Raw genomic sequence first — 11,464 nt, 5'->3', positions numbered from 1 at the left:
TCCTCAATTTTCTGTCAAAGACTAAAAAACTAAGGACATTTTCTGTATGATTTTAGTTTGTTTTGTAAACACAGAATTGTTTCCGGGTTGTTGTTATTTTTTTGTAAAGCCTTGTTTTTATTTATTTTTTCTTATACATTTTTTTGTTATTCTAGTTTTTATTTTGTATGTTCCTATCTTTTATATGTTTTATCATGTTTGATCTTTGTCTATTTTTTATTTTATTTTGAAGCACAGTGTGCCTCTGCCTCATTCATGAAATGTGCGTCCGATCACATTTGATCCTTAAGCACTTCTACGAGCGTTTCCATCTGATCCTTGGCATTCACAAAACTTAAATGGCCACTGAGCCGACCACGGTAGCTGTCAGGCTGGTGCTCACGCTGTTAGCCTTGAACCGTGTGTAGAATGAGTTCAGGGGGTTCACCACCGTAGCGTCAGTACTCCTGATTGACGGGCGCTTGACCTTGTACAGCTGATTATTAGTGAAACTCCTCTTTTACAGATAGAAAAGTTGTTGGCGAATATTAACGTGGCAGACATTAAAACTACTCTTTTGCATTGTACAGTGGTCTCCCTCCTCAATTGTTTTTTGTAAATTGATCCTGCCTTAATGAAGTTCTATTGAAATGTTCTGAAAATGAATAAATCAACAAGTGAACTGTTTTTGGTTTGTCCTTCATTTTATTGTTTCTACATGTTATAATTAAATGACCCGCACTGAAGAGATGCCTGAAGAAGGTCTATTGACCGAAATAAAGTTGTTCGTATTGTGCGAGTGTAGACGGTGTGACGGGTCATTTTATTATTTTCTATACGTCTGATCCCTGCCTACGCACCCGTCTTTGAGCTGATCAGGTGTGCATAAGACTTTGTTGTTTCCATTGTTTCTACATGAAAATAATGTTAGAAAACATTGAATATTATGTAATTCTGTTGCACTGATGAAATAATAATTTCACGTGGCAACCTGTTCCGCCCACCACAGCATGCCAACTTGGACAGTGCCCCCGTCGTCTCGCAAGGTCATCGATAGATAGATAGATAGCATAACAAGCAGCATTATTTCATTTCATTTCAAGCTTTATTTAAATACACAGAGGTCTGAGACCCTCTTTTCTAGTTGTGCCGAGATTACAAGTCTGAGAGAGCAGACTTTCCAAGCTCAGTGGAGACACGTGGAATCTCATTTATCAAACAGTCCTGAGAGCGCATATGATAGGCACTAGTTTTCCACTGCAAAAGAGAATTTAGACAAGAGGGTAAACCCCCAATTAAAACGTTATAAAACAAGAATGACAAGTCATAATAAAGCTGCATGCGGCAGGCTTTTTTGGCCCCAATCTTGTCAACAACACAACATTTAACTATAAAGAAATGAAGATGACAAAAGACAGCTAATGGTTGTCAGGTGATGGACAATTAACACGTTGCAGAATGAATGAAAGATGCAGTCAGAGTGATGCACAGTGAGCCACACAGTATAGGCAAAATAATAATAGTATTCAAATAGTAGCTTTAAGGCTACTAATCATTTATAGAGTTCTCAACGGGCCTGAAAATGAAGGCTCGGCCCTAACTGGGCCCGACTGGGCCGGCCCGGGGCTCGGCCCGAACCCGACTATTGCCATCATGTTAGGCCCAAAACCCGAAAAAAAAGAAAAGAAGATTTTCGATTTTTTGTTTTATTAAATATTTTTAATATTATTATTCTGTTCTGAATATATATTTATCTATTATGAAGATGGCGCTGACGGCAGCGGACATTAACTTACACTGTGCTTACACTGTGCTGATTTAAATGAAGTTAAATCCTTATCTTGCTCACGCACCTCTGTGCAATGAGATGCATCGTCTGCATTTCTCCGCCTCTCTCGACCGAGTCTTTGTCCCCCCCCCCCCCCCATGACTGTTTGAGACCGACTCGAGACTGTTGTTAACCTATTAGCTTAAGTTTACACGCGTTGTGTGAACACTTTTATAATACTGAACTAAACGCGGGTGGATTACATTGTATTGTGAAAATCAGAAAGCACCGTTTCTGCCACTTGTGTAACTTAACACAACACGACGGCATAGAGCACGCCGGTCAGTTATCGTAACTCACAAAAACACATTGAACAGCCTGTTATACCTTCAAATTAAAACCATCTGAAAACGTCAACAACGACACATGTGTAGTGTACTGCGTGTATGCACGTTCTCGCGCGTGGCTTGCTATATATGGAAAACTCGCTCCTGCGTTCTTCAATTGATTTCTGTCATTGATATCAATCAAATCATCTACACATTGCCTATATGCAGTTATACCTTTAAGCCTACTATAGTAGCCTATACATTGGATAATCAAAAGGAAATTAAATGCAACACTGCCTTCAGAAGTTCAGCCATACACCAGATATGTATTATGTTTTGCAGTTTAACATGTCAATGTGCGCAAATGGCTTGAGACAACAGCCCCTCTATTTCCAACGTAGGCAGCACACCATAAAACAATGCAAGAGAATGAGACAAATGTACAATAGCGTTAGAAATGTTAAATAACAACATGGGCATACTGTTTCAAATTAGGCATTTATTAAAAGACTCACAAGATTTGAACCTATATCATTGCAAGCAGCTATTAGCCTATAAATGATTTAATTTGCGGACGATTCTGTTGGGGGGGGGGGGGGGGGGCACGGTGCGTATAAAACAGCACTCTGTCGCTCTCTCTCTCTCTCTCTCTCCGACTGTGCCTAAGTGCCTTCACCTCTTCTGTCTTCTGTGGATCACTACAGTATGGGTGGGGTGGTGGGACTTACTTTGGTAGCAGCGGTGCTAGTGCTAGCAGCACTGACAGCAGCACTAGTATGGACCGACTCCTCGTCCTCGCAGTAGCTGCCACCGGCGACAGCCGCAACATTAACATGCTTGTCAACAGACTGGGCAAACAGCTTCGTTATTTTTAGACATTTCCCCCCATCAGCCTCCAGACATTTTCGTTTTGTTTCTCTTACTTTCACCGCACCACCCTTTTTGTTTCTTTTTTTGTTTTCATTTCTTTCCATTTTTTCACCTGCTGACAGTACAATCCACCTGCTTTCATTCTTTTTCTTTTTTTTTTCTTAATAATTTTTATCCCGCGATTTTTGTAACCCATTTTTTTTTCACCCGGTGCCAATTTCCTAAGTGATCCTGGGCGCTACACCAGCCCTACACCAGCACTACACCAGTCCCCCACAGCCTGGGGAGGCCAGGGCCGAGCTCATGCTTCCTTCAGTGCATGAGAGCCAACTGACCTTCTTGTCACCTGACAGGGGGGAGTTTCCCTGGTAGGACGTAGCGCGTGGAAGGAACACGTTATTCCAACCAGTTCCCTTCCCCTCCATCAGGCGCCCCGGCTGTCATGGGGGAGGCGGTATAGTGACCAGGATTACTACATGTTTTTGTGAGGGTATTAACTACCCTGGGAGACACGGGGAGAACATGCAAACTCCACACAGAGTAGGCCCTTTCGCCAACCCCACCTAGGGTATGGGCGCTGATGACGCGGAGGAGAAGACACGCCCCCAGCGCCCACAGCGTCCCCGGCGGGAATCGAACCCAGGACCTTCTTGCTGTGAGGCGACAGCGCTACCAACTCCGCCACCGTGCCCCCCCGCCTGCTTTCATTCTATCAACAACATATTCCCGCCCGGCGTTTTTGAAGTGGTTTACGTCAAACGTGGAGCAAACCACTTGAGCGGGGGGGAACGTAGTCTCCACCTCCCCTCTAATAAAGAGACAATCACTTCAACACCCCCATGACAATGTAGTGAATGGACCAGGCCGGGCGATTTCTCTTACAGGGCCGGTAGAGCGCAGGGCTGCGTGTTTTTTTCTTCACAATTAAAAAAAAAATTGCTTGGCTTGGCCACGGCCCCAGAGACAATTTCTCTTACAGGGCCGGGCTGGCCCGGCGCAGGGCAATTTTATTTTTTTTCTTCACAAAAACGGCCCGAGACTGCGCGGCCGTTCTGGCATTTGCCAGAAGTGCCAGACCGTCCAATCCGGGCCTGGTCTGGTCACCATCTGTAAGCCCTTTAATAACTTGATCCCCTACCATAATATCCAGTCCCCGGCTTAAGACAAAATATGGATCTGAGGATAACACCGTTATAAGAAAGGCAGGAGGCAGAGGGGCCCCCTAAACTTACTGGCCCGCTTCAACAGAACTATCAACTTGACCTTCACTCAGTCAAGAGACTCCACTGAAACAACCTATCTTACTCCTCTGACTAGAGAAATGCACTGAAGCTCATGTGTTATACAAACCCACTACATCCCCATTGCCTACCACCCAGAGAAGTATTGTTACTCTTAAGTCTAGTCACATAGGGTGATAGGGATAATGAGCCAACACATGCAAACCATATCACTCTTTACGCCACCATGCCAACCCACAGCACACTGTCATTGCAAAACAACTCAATGCTCACAATTCATTGCATACCAAGCATTGCGCTCCAAAAAACATTACTCAATACATTACTCCGCACAGCATTGTAACAAACGTTGGCATTAAACTTTGCACCAGTTACAAATCTCTACCTGTATGGGGTGTGAATTGAATGTATGTATGTTGCCGTAGTGTGTAATTCTCATACTCACCGAGGGCGAGGGCGTGATGGTGTCCTTCAAAAGAAACCCCTAGTCTAATTATCTTTATAACACTAACTCAGAAAATGAGGCTTTTTGGAAGATTAAAAGCTTCCCTTTATTTGCTCAGTTCATAGTGGGATTACAGATGTGTATTTAAAGGTAGGGTAAGTGATATTTTTGGGTTAAAACAAAAAGTATTTTGTTAAAAGGTTAAAGCACTATATTGTGATAGTAATCACTGCTATAGAGTGTTTGTTCAGTAACAGGAGTCTCCCCGTCTCTCCAGCTCTTTAATAAACAGAAAATACATTTTCCGGTAGGTGTCAAAATCTCAGCCAATCAGGAGAAAGTACCCATTTTTAAGCTTCATTTGTATAGTGTTCCAGTTCCAATTTTGCCTGCTCATTTCTTAGTGTCATCACTTCACTAAAATTGGAAATTAAACTGAAACTGCATTTTCTGTTTTATAAAGAGCTGGAGAGACAAGGAGACTCCTTTTACTGAACAAACACTGTATAGCAGGGCTACTCACTTTGGGATGGCTCAGGGGCCACTCAACAAAATACCAAAAGTCCAAGGGGCCGCCAGCTAAAAATGTCGGTCCCAGGCCCGGATTGGCCGTCGGGAGGACCGGGACTATTCCCGGTGGCCTGCCCTCTAGTGGCCTGCCTGGAAAAAAAGGGGGGAAAAAACCCAAAAAGGCCCCCCTTCTGTAAGGCCCCCCAAAAATAAGGCCCCCCCAAAAAAGGACCCCCAGAAAAAAAAACTGTGTTATTCGCGCCCGCGCACTTCGCGCGCGGGCAAAGGGTGGCCTGGGTGGGCGTGTATCTCCCAGCCAGATTTGGAGTCCCACTCCGGCCCTGGTCGGTCCTATTTTGGATTTTTAGATTTTGAAAAACGCACTACACATGACAGAACAGCCACATTTTCTCATTGAACAAAAAGTCATGGAATGATTAATGATGAAATGATGGCGTTACAAAATGAGACTTTATTCACAAAATGTGAAGGGAACATGAACAGATTACTCTTGCAATAACTTCTTAATTTCAGTATTGTTTTACCTTCCTAATTTAAGTATTTTTTTTACCTTCCTCCATGTGGAGCCATGACTACTTAACATCTGAGCAAGGTGCAAGAGAAGAAGCCCCAAAAACCTAAGAGCCCAAGGGGCCCAAAGGGCCCCCAACAGCCGTCCGTGTCCAAAACCTCCCAAGTCTCCCTCAGCCTCTGTCTCCCCAGCCTCTGCACTGATGCTCTCCTGAGAGCCCCCTTATACGGTAGTATGGTCTAAAGGAAGCTCTCCAGACATCAGTATGTGTATGTGTGTGCACGTAGGTGACTTTTCGAAAGTTAAGAAAGTCAGTGTGTGTGTATTTGCGTGCACATAGGCGTGCATGCCTATTCTTAGAAGTCAGACGCTATAGGTGATTCTCAGAAGTCAGTGTGTGTGTGTGTATGTGGGTGTATGTGTGACTTGTCCAACAGCCACCCACACACACACACACACAGACAAAAAAAACCGCTTTACTTTGCACCTTGCACGACATTATCAGCATTGCCATATATGGGCATACTGAGGGGTTAAATGTCCCCCAAAATGTGTTTTATACCTGAGCATAATTCCGTAAATGCAATTATACTGCATATTATCAGCAATTGTATATGATTAATTTAAATCATTAATAACATCAGAACATCAAATGATTCACACTTGCATGTGTGCATGTAACATTTGGTTAAAACTATCAAATCTTGGGTACTCTTTGACCTCACTGATCAGCCATAGATGCAGGCTGTATGTCACCTACGCCACGAGCGCAGCTCTCATACAGGACATGCAAAACCACAAGAGGCCCACTGCCTGCTGCAAACCTTCTAGTGCACCTCAGCAGTCATTTCAACCAGTCAATATCATATTCTTTCTTTAGGCAAATCAAGTGATAACATAATTCAAAACCTATATCCTAAAGTGAGCTGTTCAACATAAATTACATTCTAATACATTTCCAGATGTTCAACAGCTACTGTCAGTCAGTCGTCTTTTTTACTATTCTAAAAGCCTGCGTCTTATGCCATTATACTTCCCACAGTAATGTACTGCTTCTCGTATGGTCTACGGAAGATGTGGCCTTAACCCCTTTCATGTGACTGCACAGGTATCCAGCCACAAGCTCTCATAGATTCAATCAGCCAACCGTCCTCCCTAAAGTAGCACCAAATAGGCTTAATCTCAAAATAGAGAAATTTACCCTTTTTAAATGTAAGTATTGTTTTACCTTCTTAATTTCAGTATTGTTTTACCTTCCTAATTTAAGTATTTTTTTTACCTTCCTCCATGTGGAGCCATGACTACTTAACATCTGAGCAAGGTGCAAGAGAAGAAGCCCCAAAAACCTAAGAGCCCAAGGGGCCCAAAGGGCCCCCAACAGCCGTCCGTGTCCAAAACCTCCCAAGTCTCCCTCAGCCTCTGTCTCCCCAGCCTCTGCACTGATGCTCTCCTGAGAGCCCCCTTATACGGTAGTATGGTCTAACGGAAGCTCTCCAGACATCAGTGTGTGTATGTGTGTGCGCATAGGTGACTTTTCGAAAGTTAAGAAAGTCAGTGTGTGTGTATTTGCGTGCACATAGGCGTGCATGCCTATTCTTAGAAGTCAGACGCTGTAGGTGATTCTCAGAAGTCAGTGTGTGTGTATGTGGGTGTATGTGTGACTTGTCCAACAGCCACCCAAACACACACACGGGCACAAAAAAACCGCTTACTTTGCACCTTGCACGACATTATCAGCATTGCCATATATGGGCATACTGAGGGGTTAAATGTCCCCCAAAATGTGGAATTGGGTGTGGCCTATATCGGCTGTGTCAGATCAGCCTTTTTAACATGATACCGCTTCCTGGCTGATCTTCCTGTCTGTGTAGCCCGACACAAACGAACAAACGAGTTGAGCATTCTACAACATATTCTGGTGGTCTGGTGTTCTGGACAAAGGAGCAGAGGTTGTGGTAGTTGACATGTTGACATGGAGCCTGGTACGGTCTTTCTGATTATAGGTAAGTCTGTAAATGAGTGTGTGTGTGTGTGTGTGTGTGTGTGTGTGTGTGTGTGTGTGTGTGTGTGTGTGTGTGTGTGTGTGTGTGTGTGTGTGTGTCAAGTCAATATAGAACATTAACTGATGCACTTGGACACATCATCGATGTTGTTACCTGGAGTCACTGAGTGTTTCGGGTCTTGCAACAAACACCCTCCTCCAGGCGACCCGACCGAGGCTGATCAGACCCCGGCCTGTGTGGCATGCTACTGCCCCCATGCACTGTCTCTTGGGGGTAGTTAGAGACAGTGCTAATTAGGGGGGTAGGGTTAGCCTGGCACTAGCCAGACCGACTACGCAGATCCACCCACACGTGCTGTATCATACAGCCTGTATGTGTCAAAGATAGTCTTAAGACCTCACTGCCCGACATTTGAAATGGTCGGCGAGTGAACAGATCGTTAAGCATTTCACATTGCACAAGTTTCTCTCTTGAAATCGGGCTAAATATATCGTTGTGGTTCTCGCACGATTGATTGATCGGCGACAGGGGTTCACTGACTGCAAGATATATCACCACGATGTGATCCCGACCCAATACATAATTTTTTTTTTATTCCAAACGTCTCACGAAAACGTGAAAGGCTCCCATGATGTATGCACGAGACCGAGACAGGACGCTAATGATTGACATTAAATAATTCTCAATTTCTCTGTATTTCTCTCCCTCTCTCCCTCTCTGAAACAAACGTTTCAAAAGTCAACCAGGGTGCAATTCAGATCAGCACCACTGTTACCGTGTCCGCTTATTATAAGCGAGTTGCTTGTAAAAAATATTGGTGGTTGCGTTTCTTTTTAGCTTATTTCCAAAGTGTAGTTGCTTATTTGGCTTTATTTCTTAATGTTGCTTTTTTTCTTTGAAAATAGTTGCGATGCGTTGTGAGCTTGTAGATCGGCTATTTTATTTGTATATAGGTTTAAAGTGCTCATGCAGCCTATATAGTCACTTTTGTTGGGCTTGTTTTCATAGACCTGGTTGCTTATTTCTCGCGCAAGACCTGGCAATACTGTTCAGAGAAATGATCGGGAACCGCTCGCCGACCGCAATTTATCGGGGTGTTTCTTCTCGGAGTACTGTAATAGAATAATAATATTCCGTTCGGATGAAGTTGTAGATCATTTATTAGGAAGATTTCAGCAGAGAGACAGCATACAGCAACACTGAGAAGCAGGGCTTCAGCCCTGCTCCAGCAGCCCATCCGGGCACAAGCTTTCCAAACACCCATCTTACACAGTCTTTATAGTCCACATTGTACCAAAAATACTATCCTAAATAGTTATATAAGGTATGTACTAATTATAAGAGAGACAGAGACACATACACAGTTAGATGCTCTCCTAAATGGTCATAGAAGGTCTGGACTAAAGATGAGAGAGACACAAACATAGCTACACACATACAAATCGCTGACACAGTGATAGTAGCATGGGGGAAAGAGCTCAGCTGTTAGATTGACAGCTGTAGCTAAGAAGAGTGGTTTGACTAAAGACCCCTGCTGTGAGTTTAAACCTCTATGGTTCAGATAAAGTTAGACGGTACAGAATAGATAGAACAACAGGTTGGCTTTCGTAAAATATCCATTACAATTCCAGAGTTTTTTGTTTTTGTAAATGAATAATCATATTCATGTACAACAGACAGGAGATTTTTAGAATGACAAAGCTATATATTTTCTCAACCATTTACTGTATGATCAATCAGACAAAAATATCAGGAGACAGGACGTGTGACTTATAACTGATGCATAATTGCCTGACACAGAAGGCATCACTGACTCTGCCGTTAACCTAATAATAATATCCAAAGTAGATCTACTTGTTTGGGTTTGAGAGTTTTGAGAGCTTCTAAAATTTAGTATAATGTCAAATCTATCTCTGTTTGTACCTTAAATCTCTGTTTATCAAGGCTGAGGGCTCCATACAGATTCTCTCCGTCTTCCACGGACTATGTACAGTTCCTGTACAGTTATTTTCCATTTCTGGATGGACTTACACCACCATGCACTATTAAGTACAGTTATTTTCCATTTCTGGATGGACTCACACCATAATTGACTGTATCAAACCCTTCTAGACGTTGATATGCCAGAGATTAGGCAGTACGAACAAATATTTTACACATTAGTTATCGAATATAGTTTTCCAGTCTTCATGGCTCTTTCCTCCATCTTGCGTACGGGTCCATTTGGTTATGTCTCTGACAGCGAGCTCCACTCGGCTAGTGGTTCCACTATTCAGTGGCTCTCAAATCCAGCATGTCTTTTGGCTTAGTCCTCCTGCTGTGGCAAAGTCTCTTGATGTTTGACCAGGTGTCGGTTTCGTCACCTCCGCTGTTACATGGTGACATTGTTGGTGCTGCTCTCATGGCTGGTGTCCACACACGCTCTGCTGTGGAAAACGCATGCTCTGCTCCTTCCCTCTGTGGCTTGAAGCTTGTGGTTTCCTTGATGTCATCACAGAATAGACTGATCGTTCTGCGAGGTTCCAATCGTGTGTAGACCTTGTTGAAGAAGATCATCAGAAGTTGATTAGCTTGCTTCTGAGGCGGTCTCCTCTTTGTCCTCCATCGTCTGGATGTGGTCCGGATCTGCTTTTAGAAAATCTTCTTCCCAAAAACTCCTTCACCCTTAAGTTCTTTTGATCCAGTATCCATAATCATAGTGGTTATGATTTATGAAATATGAATCCTGCCGACAACGCCAAATGTAATAGAATAATAATATTCCGTTCGGATGAAGTTGTAGATCATTTATTAGGAAGATTTCAGCAGAGAGACAGCATACAGCAACACTGAGAAGCAGGGCTTCAGCCCTGCTCCAGCAGCCCATCCGGGCACAAGCTTTCCAAACACCCATCTTACACAGTCTTTATAGTCCACTTTGTACCAAAAATACTATCCTAAATAGTCATATAAGGTATGTACTAATTATAAGAGAGACACATACACAGTTAGATGCTCTCCTAAATGGTCATAGAAGGTCTGGACTAAAGATGAGAGAGACGCAAACATAGCTACACACATACAAATCGCTGACACAGTGATAGTAGCATGGGGGAAAGAGCTCAGCTGTTAGATTGACAGCTGTAGCTGAGAAGAGTGGTTTGACTAAAGACCCCTGCTGTGAGTTTAAACCTCTATGGTTCAGATAAAGTTAGACGGTACAGAATAGATAGAACAACAGGTTGGCTTTCTTAAAATATCCATTACAGTACCCACTGCGCGATCAACACCTTGCCGAGGAACGCCCGATCTGGACTGAGATCGGTGGTTTTCTCTGCGATCACCAAAAAATATCCCCGAGAGCCAAATCGGGTCAAATATCGTACAGTGTGTAGAGGTCATTATACAGTCTCACTTCACAGACTTTTTCATTGTGTTTCCATTCTGATAAATTCCCAGTGTAATGTATTTTATATTATTATTATTATTATTATTATTATTATTATTATTATTATTATTATTATTAGAATGTGTTCAACAACAGAGAGTGGTCTAACTCACTGTTTACCAACCTGGGGTCCAGGGACCCCCAGGGGTCCTTGAGGGAGTTCCAGGGGGGCCACTGCAAAATTACTTAATATAGCATTAAAATCAATTCAATTAAAATCCCTATTTCATATGTTGGCTATTTGAATAGCAAGCTCTGCAAGCTCTAGATCTGAACGTTGCTCTGTCTGAGCTTGTAGATCTACTATTCTCACTATTTTTGAGATAGGGCATAAGTGATTCATTAATAATGTAAGTTTGC

This window comes from Gymnoscopelus microlampas (genome assembly GCF_963454915.1).
Source record: "Gymnoscopelus microlampas genome assembly, chromosome: 5".
Lineage (NCBI taxonomy): Eukaryota > Metazoa > Chordata > Actinopteri > Myctophiformes > Myctophidae > Gymnoscopelus > Gymnoscopelus microlampas.
Note: the sequence above shows the minus strand (reverse complement) of the source record.